At 40.3% G+C, this 26,404-nt stretch overlaps 1 protein-coding gene and 1 long non-coding RNA gene across 2 annotated transcripts in view; one reads left to right on the plus strand and one right to left on the minus strand.

Moving 5' to 3' along the window:
* The window catches only part of Klhl14 (kelch like family member 14), a 133,523-nt gene extending 117,813 nt beyond the window's left edge, over nucleotides 1-15,710 (minus strand). Inside the window, exon 1 of the mRNA XM_031365071.1 lies at nucleotides 15,636-15,710. The gene's annotated coding sequence lies outside the window, so the exon portion shown is untranslated. The remainder of the gene's footprint in view (nucleotides 1-15,635) is intronic.
* LOC116086897 lies at nucleotides 5,987-25,487 on the plus strand. Its single transcript, XR_004117178.1, has 3 exons — nucleotides 5,987-6,125; nucleotides 11,583-11,694; nucleotides 25,275-25,487. It is a non-coding gene; the product is annotated as an uncharacterized LOC116086897 (long non-coding RNA).
* Nucleotides 25,488-26,404: the final 917 nt, after the last annotated feature.

Below are 26,404 nucleotides of genomic sequence, written 5' to 3' on the forward strand. Positions count from 1 at the left end.
TTCTGAGAAGAGTTCTGGGGAGGAGTGCCCAGTTTGAGCCTTGGCCCTGGCACTTTGCATTATATAACTTTAGCATTAAACTCCCCCAGGAAGAGGATTACTACAGCACCTACCTCAAAGAATTTGAATGATCCTTATGCAAGGATGTGCTGTGTAGAACAGATACTTTCTTAGAGAGTGCGCTCTGAATGGCTGTTAAACAAGACGACAACAGCAAGCTCAAAACAACAACAACCACAACCACACCCACAACCACAATCACACCAGGCACAGCTAGGGCATCCTGTCTTAGTTCTCCTTTGATCTCTTTTTGCCTTGAGCTCAACAATTACTCAGTGGATACATCTGCTTCTCCTTGGGCCGCAATAATTTATGATTCTACTCCAAGGGTGACCGATTACTTTAACAAAAGTATCACTATTTTTTACTTTGGTCTTTAACATTATATGTTGTATATGTTTATTAGATGTTTAAAAACCATCACTCCTTTACTCCTTGATGACACTGATAGCTCATATTTGTCTTAGGAAATTGAGCTTTTAAAAAATTTAGGATATGTATTATTAATGGTGGAATGCTGAGTCCATTCCTGACTATGAAATGTTCTCTGTTGTCAGTTCATCTTCATTCCAGTGACCCAGTTGAGATAGGAGTCTTCTGGCTTCTGACTCTCCCAGGTACCACTTGTGACTCTCTACACATCATTTTTCTCTTCCAGGTCTTGTCTCAGTTTCCCTGTATATAGGGTCACATAGAGCATTCCCTTCCTTTAACTACTCTATTGGGGTGAACTGAAAAGCAGTGGCTAAAACAAATAGCTCCTAAGGGAAAGTTGTGAACTTTCCTAGTAAAATAAGCTGAATGGTTAGGCCTCAGGGGAGGGGAAAGTACATTCATTCTCTCCTGAAATTAACCTGGAGCCTGGGGACCAGAGGGATTCATGCAGTGACCACAACTAGGTCATATACGAATAGCAGATCAAGAATGTGGAAATAATGAGTGTATTAACAGGAATCATGTATTTTCCAAAATCGCTTCACATATTTCAAAAGTTTTCAAATATAGTAGAATGTTTTATTGTAGCCATGATAAATTCTGAATGCTCATTAAAAAGTATGGACTGTTCCCCTCATAACCAGGACAACACTTTTTATCATAGAGATGTATTACCTGAAGTTGCAAATTATTCTAATCAACTTCTCCACCCTCAAATTTTTCTTTTTATTTGTGACATTATTCCCTCCTCTACTCATTCTTAAAAAATGAAGATGGGTTTCTCTTTGTCAGAATAGCCACTAATAATTTTTACAGTTAATGGAAAGTAATCATCTAAGTTTTTAGTGAGATAGTCATGAGGCTAATAATCAAATATTGTTACATCATAGAATTTATCACTTTCATTGAGACATTGGATCACAGGAGACCTGTGTATATTTTAGATTCTTGTCTCGCTCCCTTTCCATTTTCATAAAATCTGGTTTCTTTTTTTCATTTATTCTATCTTTCTTAGATTTCTATTCCACCCCTACTCTACTGTTGGTTTCCTAGTGGCCTACTTATAAAACTTTACTTAAGCTATTCACATTCTCTATTTGATAATGGCATGCTGTAGAAGCATTATCTGAAAGTTTGTCTACATTTTAGGTATTAGCAGACTGAGTTAACACGGAATTCTGTTGAGTATCTCATTATATTTTTAAAATGGCAATCCACTAACTAAGCGTTGCTTTAAAAAAAAAATCAAAATTCCATAGTAACATTCAGCCATAGCTAATACAACATAACAAATATGAATTTGAGTATTTTCATTTTGTGTTGATGCCGTATAGAGTTCACTTACAGAATTGAATATGCTTGTGATGTTAAGGACTGAATTAAATTCCCTATGGGGATTTAATTGTAGCTGTAAGGGCATTTATCTTACTGTATCTCACTCTATCTGTTAATTTCCTTGGTTTTTCTAACCGTCAGGTGAAACTGGATGCCTCCTTGCCTCTCTGTCTTCTCTCTTTACCCTTTCTCCCTCTCCTTTTCCATCCCCTTTGTCTCTCATATAAATGATGTATTCTGACTTCCCACTGTTGGGACTTGCTCACTCATACATCAAGATAAGAAAGTGTAGGGCAGGCAGCTGGTTGTTCTGACATGATCATGTGCTGCTATTGCAAAGTCCTTGAAGAACATGGAGGTTTTTAAGAGGCTTCCTTGCCCACAGAACATTTGAGATTTCACAGTTCACATGGGAAGAAAGTTAAAAGAAGTATTTTCATATACATTGCTTTACTGGTGGGAAGCTGAAATTAATGCTCTAAACTATTAATGATAAAAAGGAATGCTCCAAAGTATTAATAGTAAAAATTGATGAATCATGCTAGCAGAATAAACTTATTTATGTTTTATTTTCTCCTGGGAAATGGCATGACAAAGTTTTGAGTAGTGAAAGACAACACAGTCAAGGTGAAAGAAAAGATTACCATTGACCTGTGTCAGGTATTTAGTTGGTTTACCTTGTGCTATTTTCTGTGTGTGTGTGTGTGTGTGTGTGTGTGTGTGTGTGTGATGCTTGCTGTGACACTAGCTTTTTAATATTTTTAATTTATCCCGTAATGGGGAGTATGTATCTGTCTATGTGCACATCCCTCATTCACTTCTTTGAGAAGCCTATACCAAATCTCTAACAAGAACCAATGGAAGTAAATGGATTTTTCTGATGAATAAATGTAAGTTTTCTTTTGGACTCTAGGGTGAGGAACATTCTTTTACAAAGTTTGAACGTGGCTCTCTTGGAGTCTACTTTTAGAGCTTTCCTCTTCTTTAGAGTCTTGCGTGGGTTCTTTTCAGTTCTTTCTGCTTGCACATCTCTAGCCCAGACTGGCCTGGAAATTCTTGTGGTTTGCAAGGTTCCAGCTGACTAATTGGAGCCACGTGGGATGTGAACCTGTCTCTGCTGGAATGGGAGAATTGCATTTGCTTATTTCGTTTGCACTGACACATAAAGATTCTTCAGAGCACTCATCCATCATTCGTCACATATGTTCAATGTATTTGTCATGTACTGAAGTACTCAAGATCATAGATCAGGTCTTAGAAGGAAAGAATGCCTCCAGCTTTGTACACTGGAAGAGCACGTGGTGTTATGGGACTTGGTTATAGAGGCTCATCATTTAGTACGGTTCAGAGATCTATAGAAACCCAGGAACTCTTTTAGCATGGGAACCCCTCATCTAGCTTCCAAATCTCCAGACTCATGATGGCGACTAGCCACCTTCACTCCATATTGCTCTATTCCAACAGCCCCAAGACATCAACCTCTAGAGTGTGTGAGTGTGAGCTGATCTTGGTTGTAACATAAATCTTCTGGTAAGAAGGATTTTATTAAAATATATGGATATGTACATATAACACAAATATCCATATTTTATCACTTTGTGTGTTTTCTCATAAATTACTATATATATGAATTTTGTAATACTTAAGATTTATTTTACCCATTTTTGGTGAGTGACATTAGTTAAAATGTCATTTTATCACTGTGTAACAGTTTTAGTGAGGTAAAAAATATATCTCCTATGACTGCATTGATTCTATTTAAGAATACACACCCATGCCTTCTCACTTTCCAAAAAGTATATTAATGGGTAGAAGATGCCACTACTAATACAAGGCATCTCCAGTGTGTTGTGTGTACCCTCTAAACATTTCAAAGAGAACAGCAGCTATTCCTACAACCAAAGTCCCTGTTCTGTGAGTGCACAGGATGCACTGTAGGCAAACAGGCTTTGAATTGGACTACAGGGCCAGGCAAATAGTTCCAAACAAAGCTTGATTAAAGTGATCTGATAATCTTATGCTCTAATAATTTGGGGACAGCACAAAGTTCTTATCACAATAACCCAATCAAAAACTAAGTATTCGCCAGTATCTCTACTTCCGCTTCTGGTGTCCTCTACTTCCATGTCCTCTACCTCTGATGTACTCTATCTGCTATCCTAGAGGTTGAAGGGTACCCCCACTCCTTCAGCCTCTGCTGAGAGGAGATGCACTTGTACTGTAAAGGCCCAAGGGTAGTTTAAATAATTTCTGAAGTTACAGCATACTGTGAGCCTCATGCACTTTGCTGAAGAACTAAGCTTACTACATGAAGCCATAGGTCTCTAAACAACAACAACAACAACAACAACAACAACAACACCCCGAAATCTCCCCAAACTAAAGACTTGTAACATGCAGAAGAGAACTTATTGATGTTGATCTATTAAGGCATTTTCCTAAAATACTTATAGTCTTTTCATATGAAACAGAAAAGCGAGTCATTAAAGCCATGGTTTGCCAGACAATTACTTTGTTAGATCTAAAGAAATTGCATAATAAATTGTCTACACGTATCAAACACGCACAGCCGAGGACTATAGCCTGTGTTTCCAGTCCACTTACTTGTTCATCCAAACAGCAGCTTTTGTTTTTCAGAATAAGTCTATATCTTTTTGAAAGCTTTTGTGAAAAATATGACTATATACTTATTTATCCAACAAAGTACAAATAACTGAAACACAATATGCACGGTAATAAGGGAATGCATGAATAACTTCATTATTAATGTCTATTGATTATTTATATTTTTGAGTAGACAAATGTATCTGCTAGGATTCTTATCATGTAAATCTATATGTGTGTTTTGGCTTTTACCTGTTTGTGGGAGAATTTACAATCTACATTATGGACATTTTTATTGCTGTTCACACTTATTTGATATGTGCATAACCCAGGTCAGCTTACAGAGTGGCTGGTGTTTATTCAATTTGATTACTATGTTACATTTCTGGGCTTATTTTCCCTTTGGAAAATTAAATGTACAAGAAAGCCTAGTAAATCTTTACTTAAAAATTCCAAACTTTAGATTGATTTCGGCAGTGAGTTTGTATTGATCTCAAAAGCTTTGCGTTCCTAACTAAAAACTAATCTTTATTTCACCCTTTAGTGACTGCAGCCATAAATATGCTCACTCCTACCAGAAGAGAGTGGATTAATGGTTATTGGAGACTAGGGCTTCCAACTGGGCCTGGGAACCCTAACCTTTGGAGGACAACATGAAGGCTTTTACCCCTTGTCAGCTATAATCCCTGGGTGCATTTTTGACATTTACCTGAGTGTTAAAGAGATGCCAGAGCAGGGGCTTGGAATAAAGCACCAGAGCTCAGTCTTGGCTGTTAATCACTCACTGTTAGATTGACTGTGGTGCCTGACCCTGGCCGTTTCTAGCCAGTGGAGTCGCAGAAGGCACAGATCCAGCCTCGAGCTCAGGTTAACTCCTCCTGAGGAAGTTTGCTAGGGCCTGCCTTCAAAGAAGGACTTAACTGCATTCCTAAAATCCATCTATCATTGATCCAGCTTTTCTGTTTCCGTGGAACAAGCCTTTGAAGGACTGAGACTCCGCCCATCTGCCAGATGTAATTATGGAGGATAAAAGAGTTAAAGAGGAACAAGCTAGCTGGTTTGTTGTTGTCCATTTCTTTGTTTTAAACAGGGCTCATCAGCAATGTGCCAGGCAGTGACAGAAAACTGGCTGATAATGGGAAAAGAAGCCGTGGGACTCCTCAAAGAGAGCCTGTGGCAACCTCTCAGTCACACACAACCTGGGGGTGCTAAATTGGAGTCTCAGGGTGCCAGACCTCTGAATTTACCCTTTCTAGGTGGCTCTTGTTTTCAACAAAAAAACAAAAACAAAAACAAACAAAAAACCTGAGACTCTCAAGCAGTATGATGGTGCTGTGTGAGGAGAGCGAGCCCCCTTCAAGCACTTTCTACGGTGGAAGGTAAGAATTTTAATTTCTTTGTATCTGATGGCCACCAATTACGTGTCTTCTAACACATAATTGAAGATTCTTCTAACAGAATCTTAATTTTTACTTGGGTTCCTTGATGACAAGCTAACATTCCCAACTTCCTGACAGCCAAGTGTAAGAGGGGCTGCTGTGGTGTACTTAGGAAGTCTCTTTAAGGCAGGACTGGGAACTTGGCCTTCTTCCTCCCCCTCCCCACCAAATGAGCTGTTAGAATGTGCCCCTCATCAGCTGGAATCCAGCAGCACAACCAAGATCACAAAGACAGACCTGGCACTTGTGATGGTAAGTTGTGAAGCTGAAAGGGGATTTGGCTCCTGATGAATTCAGAAAACCACTACACCGGTTCTAGATTGCCGGATTGACCTCTTTTACATCAGACAGAACAAACTGAACTTAAAACATTTTATCTCTTATCCTAGATGACTTTTGTTTGTTGTAATCCAGAGCTGACAAAGACGGCTAAGTGATGCAAAGTTTCAGATGGTGGGGCTATTAGAGGACACCCAAGGTGTTATTATTGACTGTGTGTGGGGGTAAGAGTTGTATCTGTACACCAGTATTGATTTTAAGTTCTGTGGTTTTCAGAATCAGAGTCACTTCTGGAATCGGGAAGAGACACATGCGTCTGGCCACTGCCAACAGGCAGTGAATGTGTTTGCATGGCTAGCAGGACAAAGGAATCTAGGAGGCCCGCAGCCCCCCAAAAGGTGCACGGGCAAGGATCTAGATTATCTAGTCTAGCACTGATCATTTAGTGATGTCTTCATGCTCCATGAAGTCCTTTTTCACTTAAGCCTGGGACTGTTACATATGGATGAAAAGCAATGTCTTTAAAAAGTTCTTCAAAGCTTATCTAAAGTGTAATCACCAGGAGGAAGAAGAGTCTCTCTCTTGCTTCTCTCTCTCTCTCTCTCTCTCTCTCCCCTCTCTCTCTCTCTCTCTCTCCCCTCTCTCTCTCTCTCTCTCTCTCTCTCTATATATATATATATATATACATATATATATATATCTGTGTATTCATCTCTCTCTGTGTGTATACATCTCTCTGTGTATCTCTGTATCCCTGTGTATGTGTGTGTACATATATGCATGTGGGCATGCAGGCACTTGTGCATACCTGCATACCTGTAAGTGTGGAGGCTAGAATTCAATACCAGGTGTCATCCTCAATACCTACACTTTTTTGAGACAGGACCTTTTCACTGAATCTGGAGCTCCCTGATTCAGCTAGACTGTGAACAACATGGGTCTGTTTGTCTCAGCTTTCACCGGGCTGGGATTACAGATGCCATCGATTACTATTGCATTGAGTTTTATATGTGGCTTCTTGGGGAACTAAACTCAGGCCTTCATGTTTGTTCAGCAAGTACTTTCAAACTTAGCTGTATCCTCTGATCCGGTGTTTCTTTTATTCCATTAGGTTTTGTTTTAATTCCCTCTATATTTAGATCTGATGCTGTGAAGTCATTGTATTTGTGTAGGTATGACACTTTTGAAACCTATCATCATGAACACATGATATGTAGATATGATGAGCTGATAAAGATAATCTTTCCTGTCCTTGTGTTTGCTCCATTATTTAAGCCATTTATTAGAGGTTTGTCCTCCTTTTCTTATTTTCCTAATTCTGTTATAGGTACAGCTACATGTACATTCACTGCTATACTTCCCCATTTTTGTCAAATGTTCACTTGACTCTGTGAATTCATTATGAAATTTTGTAACCCAACAACTAGCATGATATTAACTATATTAGAATAGAGATGCCCAAAGTGTTTTCTAACACTGGACCATTAGAAATGGCATCATTCCAAAACCTATAGAAATGCAGATTCTTAGACTCTCTCCCACATCTTCTGAAACAGAGACTCTGGAGGAGCTGAGGAAGTACAACAGTTTACAGCTTTAAAGCCTTCTAGGTAATTGTGATGGCGGCTTACATCTGAGAACCAATGTTCTAGAGAAATCTAGCCATATCTTCACATCGGCACACTGAGAATGCTTAAAAGTTAATATTCCTTAATGTAGTCACCCAAGTGAAATACTAGAGAGATTTCCAGATGTTAACAATTGAACGGTTAGTTATGTTATTTTTATCTCATGTATCTTTAGTCTGTAGATAACTGGGTCAGGTAGTCTTAGCATTAATAATCATACATGATTTCACTCTTTGAGTTGCTGACATATAAAACCTGCAATAGAATCGAGTATCCCATCTGAGTGGATGCAAGCTGATGGCGGGAAGAGAGCAGTGCACAAACACTTGTTAAATCACACGTGATTATTTCCTTTGCCTCTCTGTTGATGCTTATCTTCATCAAAAACTAGAGTTGGCAAAAGAAATAATAAATGAACACTTAACCGAGTGATATTTTAATGCGATTTGTTAATGAACTAGGGATAAAACTCAATGGGAGTTTTAAGCTAAATTCATTCCCACAGACATAGGACTTTATTTTTAAAAATACATTTCAACTTTCTGATTATAAATTTGACACCAAGGCATTTGACGAAGGTCAGTGCTGACCTAGAGATGCACTAGAAGAGTGACTTGACTTCATTTTCATAAAACACATAAACCCAGAAAGTTAGTGGGTTACTGTTACAAAGCCTATGTGTTTTCTACGTCACTATTTAATATCAACAGAACAGAATTTTACAAGAATACAGCTATATCATTTACAAATTCACTTAAAAGGTTCTTGAATACAGTTTTATTGTGCTTGCAGTATGTATCAGGATATTAAATTTCATTAGTTTAGTAAGTACAGCTTTAATAGTATTTTGAATAGAATATATTCAAATAAAAATATTATTAGGTTATGGGAAAAATAACACAAAGAGTCTTTCCATAGCTTAGCACCTTGCCCAATGCTCAATTTATTGAAAGCCTTAACCAAGTCGCTTCCCAGCACCGTCACTTGCAACTCTAACCAAATATCTCAGGCTTTGATGATGCTTTCATTTAGCTCTGGGAGTCTTAAAAAAAAAAATAACATCAATCCTAAGACTCTTAATCTTTTTGTAAGCTTTCCAAAAACAGCAAATCGCAAACCACAGTGTTTTGAGGCAAACTTCTGATAAAGAATTTGGAGTACTTTCAATAAGAAGAACAAAAATCAAATTTCCAAGAGTGTGTTGTAGGGGAAAAGATTCAAACCTTGGTGTTCAAAAACTACGCTCAAGTCCCACCTCTGTGGTTTGCATGGCCAGGTTATTTACTCTCCAGAGCGAGCTCCCTTTCCCCTCAGGTAAAACTAGGGAGTCACCTATGCTAGACGAGTGCTCCTACTGCTGAGTACTATCCCTAAGCCTCAGTTTTCTCGTCTGGAAATGGACAGTGATGGTGCTTACTAATAGTTTTTATTTTATTTTATTTTTTTTTATACCAAACAGAACTGTTTTGATTTTCTACCCCAATGAGAGGCAAAGACTAGAGATGATGGTTACTATGACTACAAAAGGGAGTGAAAGTATGTACAAAATAATTTATAAAACACAGAGATATGTAAATAGTGAGTGATATATTAGTTTCCCTCTGAAACAAAGAAAGCAAATTTATAGTTGAGGCATCTTGCAAAAGCATCTGTTTTGGCAAATTTAAATCAGTTTGATCCCATGACTTCATTTAGTTTATTCAGCTGAAGACACACGATTTGAAATAATCCCCAGGTTTTCGGCCAGTCTGTATGTGGAAAGTCCTGTACAGGTTCCTGGGGACTCAAAGGCAGCCCTTGACCTCTCTTGTAATAAAAGAATAGGAATGGAAAAGAATACCCACACAGCCCACATGGCTCTCGGGATGAGAAGGATGGGGATGCATTTTTAAAGAGAAAAAGAAAGTCAGAAAAGCAAGCGATGATGATATCTGCAAGCAACCCTATCTGTGGCTCATGGATTCCTTCATGTTAGTTTCTGGTGTTCTCCCAAGAATAGCAGCAGCAATAACAAATTGAAGATGAACCTTGTTTAGAAGTTCAGCTTTTTGGAAATGAACACTTCCCTTATTATTCACTTCCTTAAACCCACCCTGTCTCATGTGCTAGCACCTTGATGAGTAAGAATATTTGCTCTGGGACAGTTCATCATTCCAACTCTGTTGGACATAAGAAGGCAGATAAGAAGTTAATTATTGAATAAGGGCCTGCAACTAAGCAGACACAGTAGCCCAGACAAAGCTGCACTATGTGCTGTCCTACCAACATATGGACCTTGCATACTTTGAAAATGCTAACACAGATGATTTGGCCATGGGGCCCTACTATTTTTGAAGTTGCTGACATGTGGGATTGTTTCTACAGTACTCTGGCTTTCAGCGCATAGTTTATAGATACCCAGATGTACTTGAAAGCTTTTCAGGGATTCAAGAGATTAAACTTCATTTTGAAAATAGTATAAAGACATTTGTCCCATTTCTCTGGGCTTTCATTTGTATTGATTGTGGAAAAGCTATGAGGTCGAGATCTCTGGTGGCAGTGGGAAACCCAACAGTGTCACTACTGAGTGGGTGGTCACTGTACTCTTTAATATTTGTCTGTGTGCTCAAAATGCAAAGAAATGGCCAGTTTCTCTTTAGACAGTTAACTATTATTTATTCACTTTATTAAATCTTAACTTTTAATATATAACTTTTAAAGAATTTGTGTGGAAAAATAGGAAGTTTTCCTGCATACTGACATTTTAATGGTAGTCTGTTTAAAAACAAAAACAAACATCCGTGCAACTGTTGGAGTTGCAAGCTAAACTAACCACAGGCTATGATTGGGTTTGATCTTATTCAGAGTTGGATCTATAGCAGAATATTATCTCCCACAAATGAACCTGCCACATTAAGAATAAACTAACAGGTTCATTAACAATAATACAGTTTGAACTCTAAGTGTAACATAGAGTCCAAGGAAACTAATATTTCACAATGAATTTTACTTAAATATTTTTTCTAATGAGATTGAGGAGATTATTAATGGATGGATTCTTTTAATGTTTTAAAATGATGCACATCAGTGCTTAGGGCCTTTGTAAAGATTAGTGAAGCAATCTCTCTCTTTCAGGTAAAAGTAGGGACTTAGGTATACCAATGAGTGCTCTATCACTGAATAATATTCAGCCTTTGAAACAGTCTTTTCTAAAAATGAATATTTATTTTTACATACAGAGTTGTGCACACATGCATGAGTGTGTGTGCACACACACATACAAACAGACCTCCACTCCCCACTACATATCATGTAATGAAAAAAGGCTCATGAAAGACAAAACAAGTATTAACAAAAGAGTATAAAGTATTAATTAATACTATGATGTCACATAATGTATGATGTTGAGATACAATGCAAACTGACTTTTGGAGCTGTATTATAGAGGTATCTAAAATATTCTCATATGGCTACGAAAGAGGCCTTTCCATTTCTATGTATCTGGGTTAACCTGAGCTTTCTTTATGCACTTATACTATAGCAGCATATTAAAATGAATATATAAATGAACATGAAATACAGTCCATTTACTATATTTAGTCAGATGAAAAAGAAGGTATGATTCTGACTAATTTGGGTAACATTCATTACTTTTCACAGAAGTGTAATTTATTTTAACATATGGTAGGTTTGTTGTCTTTGAGTGAACTAATAAGTTATTTTAAAACTATCTTCCTTTTATTTTTAGTGACTATTAGTAGGCATGTGATTAAGTTACTCTGAAACACTTAGCATGTTTTGTTTTGTTTTGTTTTTGAGGCAGGCTTACTGCATGGCACTGGCTCGCCTCGAGCTCACAGAGCTCTGCCTTCCTGAGAGAGAAAGCTGGGATGGAAGACTTGTGGCATCACATCAGACTCTCTGTATTTCTGAATGTAAGTTTCTTGAGGCACTTGTGTGAAATACAAGAAAACGCCTGTTGGTAACATATTTGTCCTTCTCCCTTCATATATCTTGTACATGTGTCCCAGGCTGACCTGCTGTTCTCACTATGCAGCAGGGGGAGGATACTCCTACCCTCTGCCCTACGTGCTAGGATAGTACTGCACCACCATAGCTGGGGTCTGCCGGGGGTAAAACCCAGAGCTTCCTGAATTTTAGGAAAAAAAAAATCAGCAAACTGAGTTACACCACATCTCATATCTCAATTTCTTAAATTCTCTTAACAGAATCTCAACATATCAAATAAGTGTCCTGTAGGCCCTAACAGGGCCGTGTGGAATATCAGGACTTCTCTGGGGCAGTGATGGAATCACCAATGGGTTTCATGTGGATCCCCAGGAAGTGATTCTCTTATGGGCAAGTGCCTCTGGTAAACTCCTAGGGCCATTTATTCTTTGAAGGCCACAATAGTTCTACCACTGGAGCATGAGGTGCTTTGATTTTGCGATACCTGGGGATGTAAAAATTACCTTCAGGGATGATTATAAAAGACTTACTGCCAAGTAACTTTAATTTACTTTAATTTAAAAAAAATAAACATTTTAAATGTGTGTGTGTGTGTGTGTGTGTGTGTGTGTATCTCTATATATATGGTATATAAAATATACTAAATGTCATAATGTGGACATTATGTCATTGAAAGATTGTAGGAGCTTTAGTTACAATAGGGGCTAATGACTATTGAAGTGCACTTCTTACAGTTTTCCTTCAACTATTTTATTTTATATTTTGTAGTTTTGTTGTTTTTTTTTTTTCCTTCCTTTCCTGTGAAGTTCTAGCTCAGTGCCCTTATTGTAAGTGTTTCACCCAGGCTCTGTCCACTTTTATTAAGCACCAAAATGTCAGCTACTTAGCCAAAAGATGTTGCTGAACCCTGCACAGTTCACTGCACACCCATATTTAAAGGTCCATATGCACTAGGGATATCTTGTACAGTGCGAGGCATGGGTCAAAGAGCAGGAAAACCTCTCTCTCCTCCAGAGTTTCTCCTTGTACCCAGGCCCATGAGCTTAAGGCTGGACACTTGGGAGAAATCCAAATGCCTGCAAAGTGGTAACATAAAATGTGGTACCTTGCTGGGAATGAACGAATCCAGGACCTGCTCTGTAGGAATCTGGAAAGCTGGAAGGCAGAAATGTCAAGGAGGCTCAGAGGTAGAGGCCCATCCTGTGGTGAAGGAAAGCTTGAAGGGTGTGACGGTCAGAGACAGCTACAGTGGTCCTGCCAGGAGCCCTGGGGTTGGAGATGACAAGATCATGGGCCGCAGTGGCAACTGGACTGAGTTTGAACCTCCACTCCCCTTCTCGCTTCCCAGCTGAGTGACTTGAGGCGATCTCCTTAATCTCTGTGTGCATCAGCCTCCTCAAGTAGTTAATGAGGACAATCATATCTACCTCACAGGGCTGAGTGGAGGCTCAGTGAGCGCAGGCGTGTAGCATGGCTAGAACACAGTAGGTGTCCAGTAAATGTCTTTTTCATTTTCTATTTCAAAGGTTTCCACCTTGACGTGTGCTATAATTTGAATGACCCCCTTTTCTTTCAGGAAACAATTCTATGTTTTCTAACCTCTTTACTGCACTTTAATAAATTTACCTGTTTTAAAACTTTGTGTAATATTTAACGTGTGCTGTTATAAATTCTTTCCCACAAGAGATGCATCTGGAGGGTAGAGTGCTCATTGTTTTCTCCTGGTCACCATGGTCAGCCCTGTCTTCCAGAAATTCCAAGAAGCTTGTGATGTGTGACCTTCCCCTTTCTCTTCCCTTCTCTTTTGTGTAAAGCTGGCCAGCAATGTTTGAGCACACTGTCACCAGTTCAGCTCATGAAACAGTACAGAGTTAACTAGCAGACACCACAGCATCTGATCTCTGTTTGCAGAGGGGTCTCAGAGCTTCTCACAGGCACTGTGTGGGCTCCGTATCTTCTTCCTCGGCTACTCCTATAGTCCTTGCTGCAGAAGCATATCCTTTTGCTAAGGTTTCTAATAAAAAATCACACCTAACTACGATATATTTTGATTTTTTTCTGATGTTTATTGTTTCCCTGATAATTAGCATTTAAAGCATCATACAGTGTACCTTTTTTTTAATTTTTTTTTGAGGGGCTGGAGAGTTGGCCGAGCAGTTAAGAGCACTTGCTGTTATTGTAGAAGACTGGGTTTGGTTCTCACCATCCCTGTTGAGCAGCTCACAACTGTCTGAGACTCCAGCTGCAAGGGTTTCTGTATCACCCTCCACTAACCTCTACAGGCACCTACACACATGTAGGTATACATATTCACACATAAATGTAAAATAAAATAAAATATGTCTAATAAGAGAAAAGTAGAAATGTAGCAAGTCCACACTCAGTAGATTATCTGCTTTACAGAGCACCTAGTTTCTACCTGACAAAAACTAGTCCGACTAATAATTTGCTGTTTGAAATGAGAAGCTTTGGAAGGGAACAAGACTAATAAAAGAGAAAATGCGATAAAACTTGTTAAGACTGACAATACAGAGTGTGATCAGTATTAATAATGACCACACTGTTGACCTACCATCTCTCTAGTGTTGAAAACTCCGCATCCAGTCTCTCTAATGGAGAGGAGTATAGTTAAGAGAGTTGAACTTGAGACGAAAACGAGCAGACAAGGCCAAGACAAAACCATCTGACAGCCAACAGCACATGTCCAGAGGAGCAACTGCCATGGAAATATGAGCGTGCCTTAGGAAATCCCAGATTGCCTCATGTATCAGGCGTATTACAGTGAGCATGTCACAGCCGACGTTCTTTGATGTGACTGTGATGGCACCTGGGTGATGTTGAAGGGAGACGAGACGCAGTAGAAAAGGACAAGGCTTGAGAGTCGTGTAGGAAAGTCAACATAATCCACACAGCAATCTCAGAAAAGAACAGGAAGTGAGAATCAGCAAAATCCCACTCATAAGTTCTCTGCTTGAATTGCAATCTTTCCATTGTTGGTGAACAATTCAGTATCTTTTATTTAGTGGAGTTTAGTGTGTTTGTGTGTGTGTATACGCACATATGTGTATCTCTGTGTGTTCATGTGTGTGTATCTGTGTGTGTGTATCTGTGTGTGTAATTGGGGAGGTTGCATACACACACACACACACACACACACACACACACACACACACCTTTGGTGTCAATGTTTTTTGAGACAGGCTTTTTTTTTTTTTTGCCTGGAACCTGGGGCTCACTGGTCAGGCTATGGAGGCCCAGGTATCTACTGCGTCTGCCTTCCCAGCACTGGGGTTGCAAACACAATCTGTGCAGATTTGCCCTTGGGTTCTCGTGGTGGAACTCCTGGGCTTGCACCCTGAGCACTTCTCTGATAAGAACAAACCCTTAGTCACATGTGTTGATGGTGAATGTCTGATCACTGATGTGGTCAGGCCTTTGGACTTCCTTTAGTCACAGCACCTGCCTTAGATCTTGCCTTTATCCTGCTTAGATTTTCAGTGCATGTGGTCGACATTCTCCTGAAGCCTTCCTTGCCCATTTTCTTCCCCTCTGTTTAGGTCACATGGTTCCTTTACCCTGTGAAAAATAGGTCTGGTATTTCCAAGGTGGGCTACAAAGTACAGTGGGAATTCATGTCAAACTTCACACCCAGGGTCTCCTTCATTCAGCCCCATGTGCTGTGTACAAAGTGTACCGCAGGTAGTTATCTGCCATTTCATATCATGGCTGCCTTTTGCCATTTCTTTGTTTCCCCTTCCAGTGAATGAAAATGGTGAGCTGTGTGAGATCACGATCATTTCACATCAGTATTTGGCCACCTGCACAGGCCTGCAACAGACCTTAGCTAGCCGCCACTGGCCACATGTCATCTACAGTGTCCCCCCACCCCCAGTACTGAAAAGCTTACCAAGTCGGTATTGTTCAGGGAGTCATTCAAGCGAACAGAGTGGAATTCTACCTGTTCCTCAAGGTAGAGTGTCTGGTAAGCTGCTGTAAAGGCTGGCAGGCGCCTACAGTTCCTTCTACATGCAGAGTTCATGGTCAGGAAACCAAGTTAAATGCAAAGCCCAGCTAAAAGCCAAGCAACTTCCTGTGTTTGTCTGAAATCATGTACAAATCAAGTCTGCGTGCAACACACAGAGCTCAGCAAGTATATTTCTCTTTTCTGTTTGTTTGTTCGTTTTAACCGTTTATTTATTTATTTTTTAACAAGAGGAGAGATCCCCTGGATACAGATCAGCAAGACAAGGAGTTGAAAACTTCACCCTGATCTGGCCACAGGGTTTCATAAGTGATAGCAGAAAGGTTGTTTTAAACATTAGTTGCAATTTCTACCCAGTGTCACAACCCAGTGAACCATTCAGACTGAAACGGTTCAGTGAACTGAAGTAACAGATGGAATTCCACCCCTCCCATGCTTGAAAGACTCTGTGAACAATATAAGTCTTCTTTCAAGTTCCCCCTCTAAGCCCCTTGCCTCACTCAGGCACACATCAGGGACTCTCAATGATGCACGCGCCCCCTTAGCTCTTTGGTGGTCAGGTGACATTGTTCGGGCCGAGGAAAGCCGGCCTATCTTGAAGTGCTCAGGGCCGGCCTCGTCCTTTGCAAAGCTCTGTGTTGTTTTCATCCATTCCTAAATGCATATTGGAACTGAGAATGCTCTTTGCTTCTTTTCTCTCTTTGTAATCCACTTTTGTCTGCTCAGATACAGCTGGAAAGGGTCGTAACATCACCTAAACAACACGGACACCTGCTCTCCTCCCTAGCTGTCTTTAGGTTATTATTTATTTTTCCCTTTGCAGAAGTATCCATGGCTATCAAACCCCAAGACTCTCATCTTCAGTTTTTACTGGGTTCTGAAACCCAGAAAGCGCAGAGACAGAGAATGTTTGCTCAGAACAGGCAACAGGTGCTCATGATTTACCTATGTACAGGCAGGAGGAAGAGGGCCACAGGGGTGAAAAGTCCACGTGTCAACTGTTCGTCAAGCATGGGTCAGTTAACTCAGCACACCAGTAAATGATGAGGGCGAATGACCAGGCTGCTGAGTATTGTTTCAGATTCTAAGATGGGAAGAAGTTCAGATCTCTGCTTTTCAAGAGATTGCAAGTTAGGAGTGATAAGCCCGACACTGTCCACTGTGCATTTGACAATGCGTAGCCTTCAAGGGGCTCAGTGGTCCCCGCTGCTCACCTTCCTTCCGCCTTTGACTCATTGCACGATCTGTGGACATGGAAGCTACATCTTCACTTTGGAGGTTTATGAAAAGCTTCAAACTGATTTGGGCTCTTTGAAAAAAATCAGACCAATTCTTCAAAAGCCCGGAGACAATGAACTAGAGAGAGAAAGCCAGAGAGGCTGAGACTGGGGGCTATTGGTTCAGCACAAAAGGTCCTGGCAGGTGTGGATCCCTGATGAATTCCAGCGAGGTCTGCTGAAGCAGAGATTAGCCCAGAATCCAGGAAGACAAGCATCAGGGATCAGACACAGTGCTTGAGGTTCTGGAACACACAACCTCACAGTGTGAAAAAGAATTTGTTATTTTATGTTATTTTATTTTATTTGCAATGTGGGGTCATGAGTCCAGGTCAGAATCTTTCTCCCCTCACACACATGTCAAAACATTAGGACTCAATAAAAATATCTGAATATAGAATGCAAATGGAATGATGCATGAGTTTGATGTCCTGTGGTCTGTCGTCTTGTGACTCTCAGCTCTGAACCAAGGCTGGAGGTGAGAAGTTGTCAGAGTACAGAAGTAGGCAGCTTGTGAGAAAATCAAACAGAGAACTGAGGATTAGGGGAGCATTTGGAAGCAGTCTGCGCATCTAGACTTCCAAGTGTGTGCATTCCCTCTTTACTATCAGACAGTCAGTACAGTACTGGAACCCAGTCTTAAAATATGGACAGATCTGAGTCTGAGTTCTATTATATCTTAGCTGCATGCACTGGGATAAGGCACAGGAATGCTCAAAGGTAGGGTTCCTTCATATGAAAAATGAGGGCAACACCTATTTCAAAGCACACAGTGCAAAATATTTGAAAATAAGAGGTGAGAAATTACTAGTTATAGAATTATTATCATCTTCGTTATAAACCCGGGTTTTTTTCTTTTCACTTAGGAGCCTTATCCACAAACACATTGCCTTTGTCCCTTTGAGAATGAAAAATATGTCTTATAACAGTAACAGCCTGGGTACCCCATTGATGCTTTTTTTTTGTTTTTTTGTTTTTGTTTTTATTTTTTAGAATAGATCACTTTGTCTCTTTTGTTTGTTCCACCTGTTATATCTCATTGACTTCAATAACACAGGCTCATGGGAAAATATACTTACACATCCTCTAGCCAATATTTCTGGATTTATATTCTGAGGACTCTGCCCATTTAGTGACCTATGTTGAAGGAGCAGGACACTGAATATCTAGGGATAGACAAATCTAGATCTTTTTAAAAAATCTTGTTCGATGCATGACTTATGATGAAATAAACGTAGTGACTTCAAAAGAATAAAAGCATAAAAAAGTAGGTGCCTAACTGAGTGGTTGAATTTCTATATGGAAATAACACTTCATTTTGGGTGTGTTCAGCTTCAGGTTCAGTAAGAGAACTCATCTCAAAAGACACAGATGAAGATTGGCTAAGGAAAGATGCTCAACCTCTGGCTTCCACATTCATATACACACATGTGTATATGTGTACACATACTTGTACACATGCACACTAACAAGTACATATACTGCATGCACACACATACATGGGTACATGCACCCACATTAACTAGCACATAAATCACACACATGCACGCACACATGACACAATCTATACAGCATAATATACACAGACACACAAAACTTCAACTGTGGATTTGTTCTGAACCTATTTGAATTTAGCCACTATTATAATTACTCCCATGGGAGACCATGGAAAATGTAGTTATAAGGGAACATTGGGCAGACACTGATGGATGTTGTGACAAAAATGAAGTCTGTTTTCTTCCCTCCTCACATTGGCCTTCTACAATATTTTATTAAAAATGTGAAAACAACATCAACTAAAGAATGAAATCCCACTTTCTAACCTAGATCTGAACTCATTATAAACCTTTGAGAGATACTTTTGAACACTGGAGGATGCTTCCCATTCCAGCCATGGTGCCTGCATCCTGAGGCTTCCTCCCCATTCTCCTTGCTTGACATTCAGCTCCATTTATGAGCCCTAACTCATTTGTTGCCTACCCATTGCTGTCATTGGGAGGATAGAGTCAGCTGGGAAGCTGGGAGAGAAAGAATTATCCTAAAAGCTGCCATCAGTCTGGGGCTGCTTCTATGACAAATGAAAATTCTTTCACATATATATTACAAATGACATCTTGGGATTTTAAACCTAAATGAGGTTTGGAGGGAGGACTATGGATGCACAGATTTGGTCACACGACCATGGTCTTAAAGGCTGATATGAAATGGACAATACCTTTGCTGGTGTAGATTCCCCATGGACAGAGGGACCGAACCCTCATGTCCTTATTCAAGTTCTAGGCCACCCTGCGACTCCTAAGAAAGAGCTGATTGTGCTGAAGAGCAAATTCACCTGTACTAGGCATCTCCCCTTCTTAACATGCTTTGCAAACCCACAGGTTTCATCTCCATGCTGTGGCCTCTGGATATCCACTATGACCCTCATCTTTCTCTCAAGTCGGTGTCCCCCACCCTCTGTCTCTGTGACACTTTTTTTGCAGACCCGTTTGCTCTAGCTCTGCATAAATTTGACTGTGCGTTTCTCTGTACTCCCATAGCAGTTAGTTATGAATCTTTCTCCTTCATCCATCCGTGAACCTCTTCACAGGAGGTTCTATCTAATCTTATTCATCTTTGGAAGGCAGAGTAAGTTAGTGGTTAAGAATACGGACTCGGGTTGGAAGATTTGGGTAAGATCTCTGCTTACTTCACCAGTACAAGCTTAGTGAAGATTTTAAACCCCTCTAGGCAATTGATATCTCTGAGAAGTCACTCAGAGAGTTAAAAGAAAAATTTACAAGAGCAACTTGAATTTTGTAGACCTCCCATGACTCGGGTACCTTACTGTTTTGCAGATTCAGTCCCTAGAGTATCTGGCACCCACCTGGGCCTCAACAAGTTTTATTTTCTTTCTCTCACCTCTCTATGCTACCTTAAGCTACACAGCAAAAATATTGAATTTTTGTATTTTGTATTTTGTATTTTGTAATTCAAAAGACAGCTTATAGCTAGGTGCACTCCAGTGGGTAAAGGGAGGAAGACTGTATCTTTGAGGCTAGCCTGTGGTGCACAGAGGAGAGATGCTGTGTCATAAAACACAGGGATGAGGCTAGAACTCAGCTGAAGAAAATTTATCTATACACTGAATGTTCTGGGATTTGACCCTCAATCTCTCTCTCCTTCCCTCCCTTTCTCCCTCCCCCCCCTCTCTCTGTCTCTCTCTCTTTTCTCTCTCTCTCTTTCCATCTTTCTGTCTCTCTTCTCTCTATATATTTTTCTGACCCTTTGTCAATGTTTATCTCTGTGTGTCTGTATGAGTATATGTGTGTATGTATTTCTTCAATGGTAGGATAGAGGAAATCAGGACAGAGCTGTTCTGTGAAAGACATTTGAAGGGAGATGAAATCGGAAACACTGAGACTGAATTCATATTTAATGCATTCAGAAACTTAACAAGAGAAGAAATTGGAGTTACACATGCTCAGTTCCAGCTCTTGGTTGGCTTTTGGATCTCTGACTGAGTCCAGAAACATCTGTCTCTCTCTGCTTCTCTTTCTCTGTCTCTATTCTCTCTCTCCCTGTGTCCCTTTCTATTCTCTCTCTATTCACCTTCCCTCTCTTTATGAGTGTTCCCCCCTTAACTTAGTTTCCCTATCTTCAAAACACTTGTCAAGTCTTCTCTAGATGAGAAGCAAACAGAATGACGGTGATACTCATCCACTTTCACAGGAACCCTCTACTTCTGTAGCAGGGAAACTGAGATACAAGTGTGGGGACTTAATCAAGGTCACAGTCAGTGGCAGAAGCAAATTAAAATTCATGTTCCCAGTGTCCTTTCCATGCCATTGCCTCACCTACTGACCCGTGATGCTCTACCAAGGAACACTTCTGAGGAAGTGAACTTTCAGGTTTCAATAACACCGGACCTTGGCAAGGACTCCACTTCAGTAACAAACTCATCTCATCTATTCCAGTTCTTTTTGGTAAGAACTGATTGTCAGCATATATATATGTGATTCTCCCTACCCCTCCTCTCTCTCTCTCTCTCTCTCACACACACACACTATTGTCTTGGGCACTTGTATAGGATGCTATGAAAACAACATTGTATTTTCTATGTAGAACTCCAAACACAAGAGCTTAGTAATGTCACTGGTAAAAGAAAATGGTAACTGGTGTCTTCCTTGTAAATGATGTCAAGTTCTTTATCAGGGTCTATGACTCTTTGTGTTCACGGTTGTGATCTCAGAGCTAAACATGGGGCTTGCCTATGGCACATAGCCAGTCAACATTCCTGAATGAATGAATGAGTGAGTGAATACATGGAAGTGTGAATGTTCCAGAATTAGTAAGATTGCCCCCCCCCATAGCTCCCTGTCCCAACATTCCTCAAACACTGAAATAATAGTTGCTTCCTAGCTCTGGCTTTTCTTTTAGCAGCATGCAATGTAACAGAATGAAAGAATATTGTTTTTAGAGCAAGGTTTTATGATGAAATGGACACTGTATTCCAATGTATTTTTGGTCTGAGATGTATCTTTTGAAGAGGGCCGCTTCTCATGACTTAAGGACCTCACAATAGAATGCTGATGGGTAGGGGGTTTACAAGCTCCCAAAAAAGTGTAAAGGTATATTGAGGTGTGTTGGAGAAGCCTGCTTGGCTGCTAAATACAAGTAAGTTCTTATTGCACTCAGAAATTCATTGCTGTTTCTAACCACTTGTGGAGATAGGATCTTAAGGAGCTTTGTCATAGAAATGCAAGCCTGAATTTGCTCTATATCCCAACAAAGAATTTGTCCTTGATAAAATAGTGGTCTTCATCCAGCATAAAAGAATCTATATAGAAAGGGTCACTTGAGAAGCAATGGCAAAGTCTGGGATGGGAGTGGGTTAAGGATTGGAGATGGTTGGATGGATTGGAAGGATTCAGGACAGCCAAGGATAAGTACAAGGCAGAGATGTCGTTGGAAGAGACCGGTGGCTACTCATCAAATGGAGCCACTAAAACCCATGAAATAGAAAGAAAGTAAAGAGTAAGCCTCCTCTAAGCTGGGTAACACAAAGACAGCTTATAACAACAGGAATGCATCAGGAGAATGCCCTTCTGTCTCTGGCTTACTGTGCTACACTCTGGGGTTAGCAGTCGGGGCTAGCAAGCAACTCCAAAGGAGTAAGAGGGCAAGAGTGGACAGAAGACAAAGGGCCCATTTGGTGGATACGAGAGGACTTAATTCAATCCACTTCAATGTTTCTCCTATTGGTAGGGCCTGTCTTGAGACTGAGGTATACAAAACAGCAAATGAAGTGGGAGAGGACCTGAGAAAACCATTCTTAGCGGGAGAGGAAACTTTCACTGCTGAGTATGTTCTACATGATGAATAAGGGAGGCAAATACTATATTTTGATTTTTACTTTAGGCTTAGTCAAAATAGCAGATGCCGCGTGCGTTCTGTTGAGTTCATTACATGTGTCAGCTAAGAAGGGAGCCTTTTTAAAATTAATTAATAAGATCAATAAATTAACTAAAATTAATTAATTAATTTTATATCCCAAGTGCAGTTTCCCCTCCCTCCTCTCCTTCCACTCTTTCCCCCACTACATCCACTTCTCTTCCCTTTCTCTTCAGAAAAGGGTAGTCTGTCCATGGATATAAACCAGCCTTGACATATCAATTTGCAGTAAGACTAGGCTCATATTTTCCCATTGATGCTAGAAGAGGCAGCCCAGTAGGGGAAAAGGGCCCCAAAGGAAATCAACAAAGTCAGAGAAGGGCTCTGCTCCTGCCGTCAGGAGTCCTATGTGAAGACCAAGCTGCACAGATGTTATGTACATGCAGAGGGCCTAAGTCAGTCCTGCGAATACTCCTGTTGGTTGGTTGAGTCTCTGCGGTCCTCTATGCAGCCAGGTTACTTGATTCTGTTTTCTTGTGGTGTCCTTGACCCCTCTTGCTCCTACAGTCCTTCCTCCCTTTCCTTTTGCAGGATTCCTCAAGCTCTGCCTAGTGTTTGTGCTTGGCTCTCTGTATCTGTTTCCATCAATTGCTGGGAGAAGCATCTCTGATGATGGCTATGCTAGGCTCCTGTCAGCGAGCATAGCAGAATATCATTGATAGTATCAGGGGTGGGATCCCTCTCATGACATGGGTCTCAAGCTGGAAAAAAAATGTGTCTTAGGTTGTCTATTGCTCTGAAGAGTCACCATGACCACAGCATCTCTTACAAAGGAAATTACTTAATTGGAGCTGGCCTACAAATTCAGAGGTTTAATTCATTATTGTCATGGCAGGAAATAGGCAGCAGGCAGGCAGACATAGTGCTGGAGGGGCTGAGGGGATCTCCATCTGGATCAGTAGGAATCAAGAGAAGAAGTTCCCTGAGCTCCGGAGATCTCAAAGCTCACCCTCTCAGTAGCTCACTTCTTCCAGCAAGGGCACACCTACTCCAATAAGGCCGCACTTCCTAATAATGCAATTCCATATGTGCCTATGGGGGCCATTTTCACTCAAAACAGCACAAAGTCCAAGCAGAGTTTTCGCTTGTAAAATATATGACTCTGGTATTATCTCTGTGTACTGCTGGTGTGCCTGTGCTTTAGGCGTCATGAAATTCCAGGTTATGCTTCCTAGAAGCCTGGTTAGCAAGAATATACTGCCAATTTTCCTACTTTTCACAAGAATGATGCTGAAAGACCCTTAAGGATCCTAAGGTCTTTTGATGTCCGCATTACCTCCATTAGACTCAAAGAAACATCAGCATTCCCCTGTGAAATTGCCACAGTCTTTTAACTGTTTTTTTTTTTTTGAGACAGGGACTTCTTCATATCTCAGGCTGGCCTCAAACTTAGGGTGCATAGGATGACCTTGATCTTTCTGCTTCTGCCTCCAGACAACTGAAATTACAGGTGTGGGAAACCATGACCAGTTTTTAAATCTTATAGGGGATCCAATGAAGGGCTTCATGTGTACTAGACAAGTATTCTATACCATAAACTATGACCCCACCCCCATACCTACTTACTGTATAAGTGTTAGAACTCCAACTCATTGTGGCCTGTTTTCTCTGTGGTTGAATGAGCTTCTTACTCTGTAGAATTATTTGCTTGTTTTCTGTTTGCTGTTGTTGTTTGGTTTGGTTTTTAGCAGGAGATCTCTAAAGGCTATGTTTACATTCCTGTCTTCTAGTGGTCGAACTGGATGTTATCAGTTTACATGGCAATGAAGATCTTACTATTTTAACAATAGGAGGAAGAAAGTGGCAAGACAGAGCTAATGTCTGGCACACTCTTGGCCAAGGAAATGTGGAGGAGAGAGGATGTGGAAACTACATTTATGGACCCCAAGTCTTGTGCCATTTGCTCTGTAGACACTTTGTCCTGATAGATACTGAGGATCATGGCTCTTCTAAAATAGACATTCATATACCCTTTGATTAGACAAGACTTTGAGAAACAAATGACAACCTAGTAGGAGAGATGGAGGCCAAATCTCTCATCTTTCTGTAATTCCATGTAGATCCTTTTGAAGCCACATTTTAAATACATCTTTGAAGTTGCTATAACTACTTTCCTTCATTGTATTTTCCAGAATCCAATTCCACATCAAAGCATGTAGTATTTTTAAATAAGGAAATTGTTGTTTTTTTTTCTCTTGCTCCATTTCTATGAGACTACATTGACTTCTTTTATTAGAATTGAATTTCAGGATGGTGAACATCAAATGTTCTCTCTCAGCACTACATACCTTTCCATTACAGTTTATTCCAATCAACTTAAAAAACAACCTCATTCCACATTTCCAATATTTTTATACTTCTATTACCATTCACAAATATTCTCAGAAGTGTGTTCTGATCTGTGATGTTATAACTTTCCCCTAGGGGTTTATTAGCTTCCACGTTACAATACTCATTTTACCTACGTTCATTTCCTTGGCCCAAGTCCAGAATAGCCTCTGGTCCTGTTAATGGTTCCACAAGCTGTGTGAGGAAATGCTTTCGCTGGCACTTGGAGACAACCATCCATCTGATTCCACTCCTGTGATCTATCACTCACTGTCTGGGGAGGATTTAAGCTGCACTACGAGGACTTCTTTTGTTTACCCAATACCTCCACCTTCTTTTTGTTCACTGCTTAGATTTCTGTCATAGAAAATTCACTAACATATGATTAAATGTGTTGCATTCATTTTGGAAAGAGACAGAATTTTGCTGTGTAGCCCAGGCTAGCCTCAAACTCATTATTCTCTCACCTTGGCCTCCCAAGTGCTGAGGTTACAACTTGGTTCTTTCTCTGCCCCATCTCTGTCCCTAGGTTCCCGGACAAAGAATTCCAACTTGAACTCATATTGCAATGAACCTACTCCTGGAAGTACAGCACTGCTGGAATCTGGGCTCTGCCCTCTCTGATAAGGTGAAGGATGGTTACCAAGACTTAAACCTGAATCCTCAGGATGGGGAAACAAAGGAACGACCACATAAAAGAAGACCCATGTTTCTCTTTATGAGTGACAGTAAGACCACAAGGGAGAGGCACCACTGACATCAGTGGTCATGTTTGTAATCATGGGCTTTTTCACCCATGTCCCAGTTACCGAATGATTGGGAGGCTCATTTTTTTTTGTGAAGAAATGCCAAGGCTATAAGCTAAGTTTGTTCCCAACCAACTTGTAATTTATATCAATTTTTATACTATTCTATGTCTGCCACATAACTAGTTGTCCCTCCTCAGCTTCATATGTCCGACTTCCTCCAAGTCCTGGCTGGGAATCTCCCCTGTCTGACTCTTTCCCAGAGTTCCTCTCTCTCTCTGCCAGATGTCCCACCTTCAAATGCTGCCTCAGCTTATTGGCCATTAGATATTTATTGACAGGTGACACTTTCACACTCTACACAAGAGATTATCCCTGCACATGTTGGCCACAGGAATTATGACAATGTTAGAGAGAGCATTGCAGATGGAGGAAGCAGTGGTGGCTGCGGACAGTATCTGGTGTCCATGGTGTCTATTTTAGAGACCCCAGGGTTGAACCTCGGTATCTCATTATGTATCTGGACATCAGTGGTGATGCATCTCTGATGTGCAGGGGTGAGACTCACAGGAACCCTTCCTCTGAAAGCCATTGATGATGTGAGAAGGTTGGATATTTTGTCAACTCAGGGAGATCTAGTTATGACTTCCAGAATTACTTGAAAAACATATGGAGAAAAAAACGTTGCTTCCAAGCTTTTACTATAGGTATTTTCTCAGCTCCACTGTGATTCTTCAGAGAAACTTTAGTCACATAATTAGCATCAAACACCCAGGTCTGACTTATTCCTTGTGATAATTTAATAAAGAGATCAATTGTTTTCTCTAGATCATGGAGTCTAGTACAGGTAATTAGGTACTTTATCTAAGGCCAACATCATGTCTTTGGTAAATTATGGTCTGTGAAGCAAAGC

Source organism: Mastomys coucha, unplaced genomic scaffold (genome assembly GCF_008632895.1).
Source record: "Mastomys coucha isolate ucsf_1 unplaced genomic scaffold, UCSF_Mcou_1 pScaffold13, whole genome shotgun sequence".
Taxonomy (NCBI): domain Eukaryota; kingdom Metazoa; phylum Chordata; class Mammalia; order Rodentia; family Muridae; genus Mastomys; species Mastomys coucha.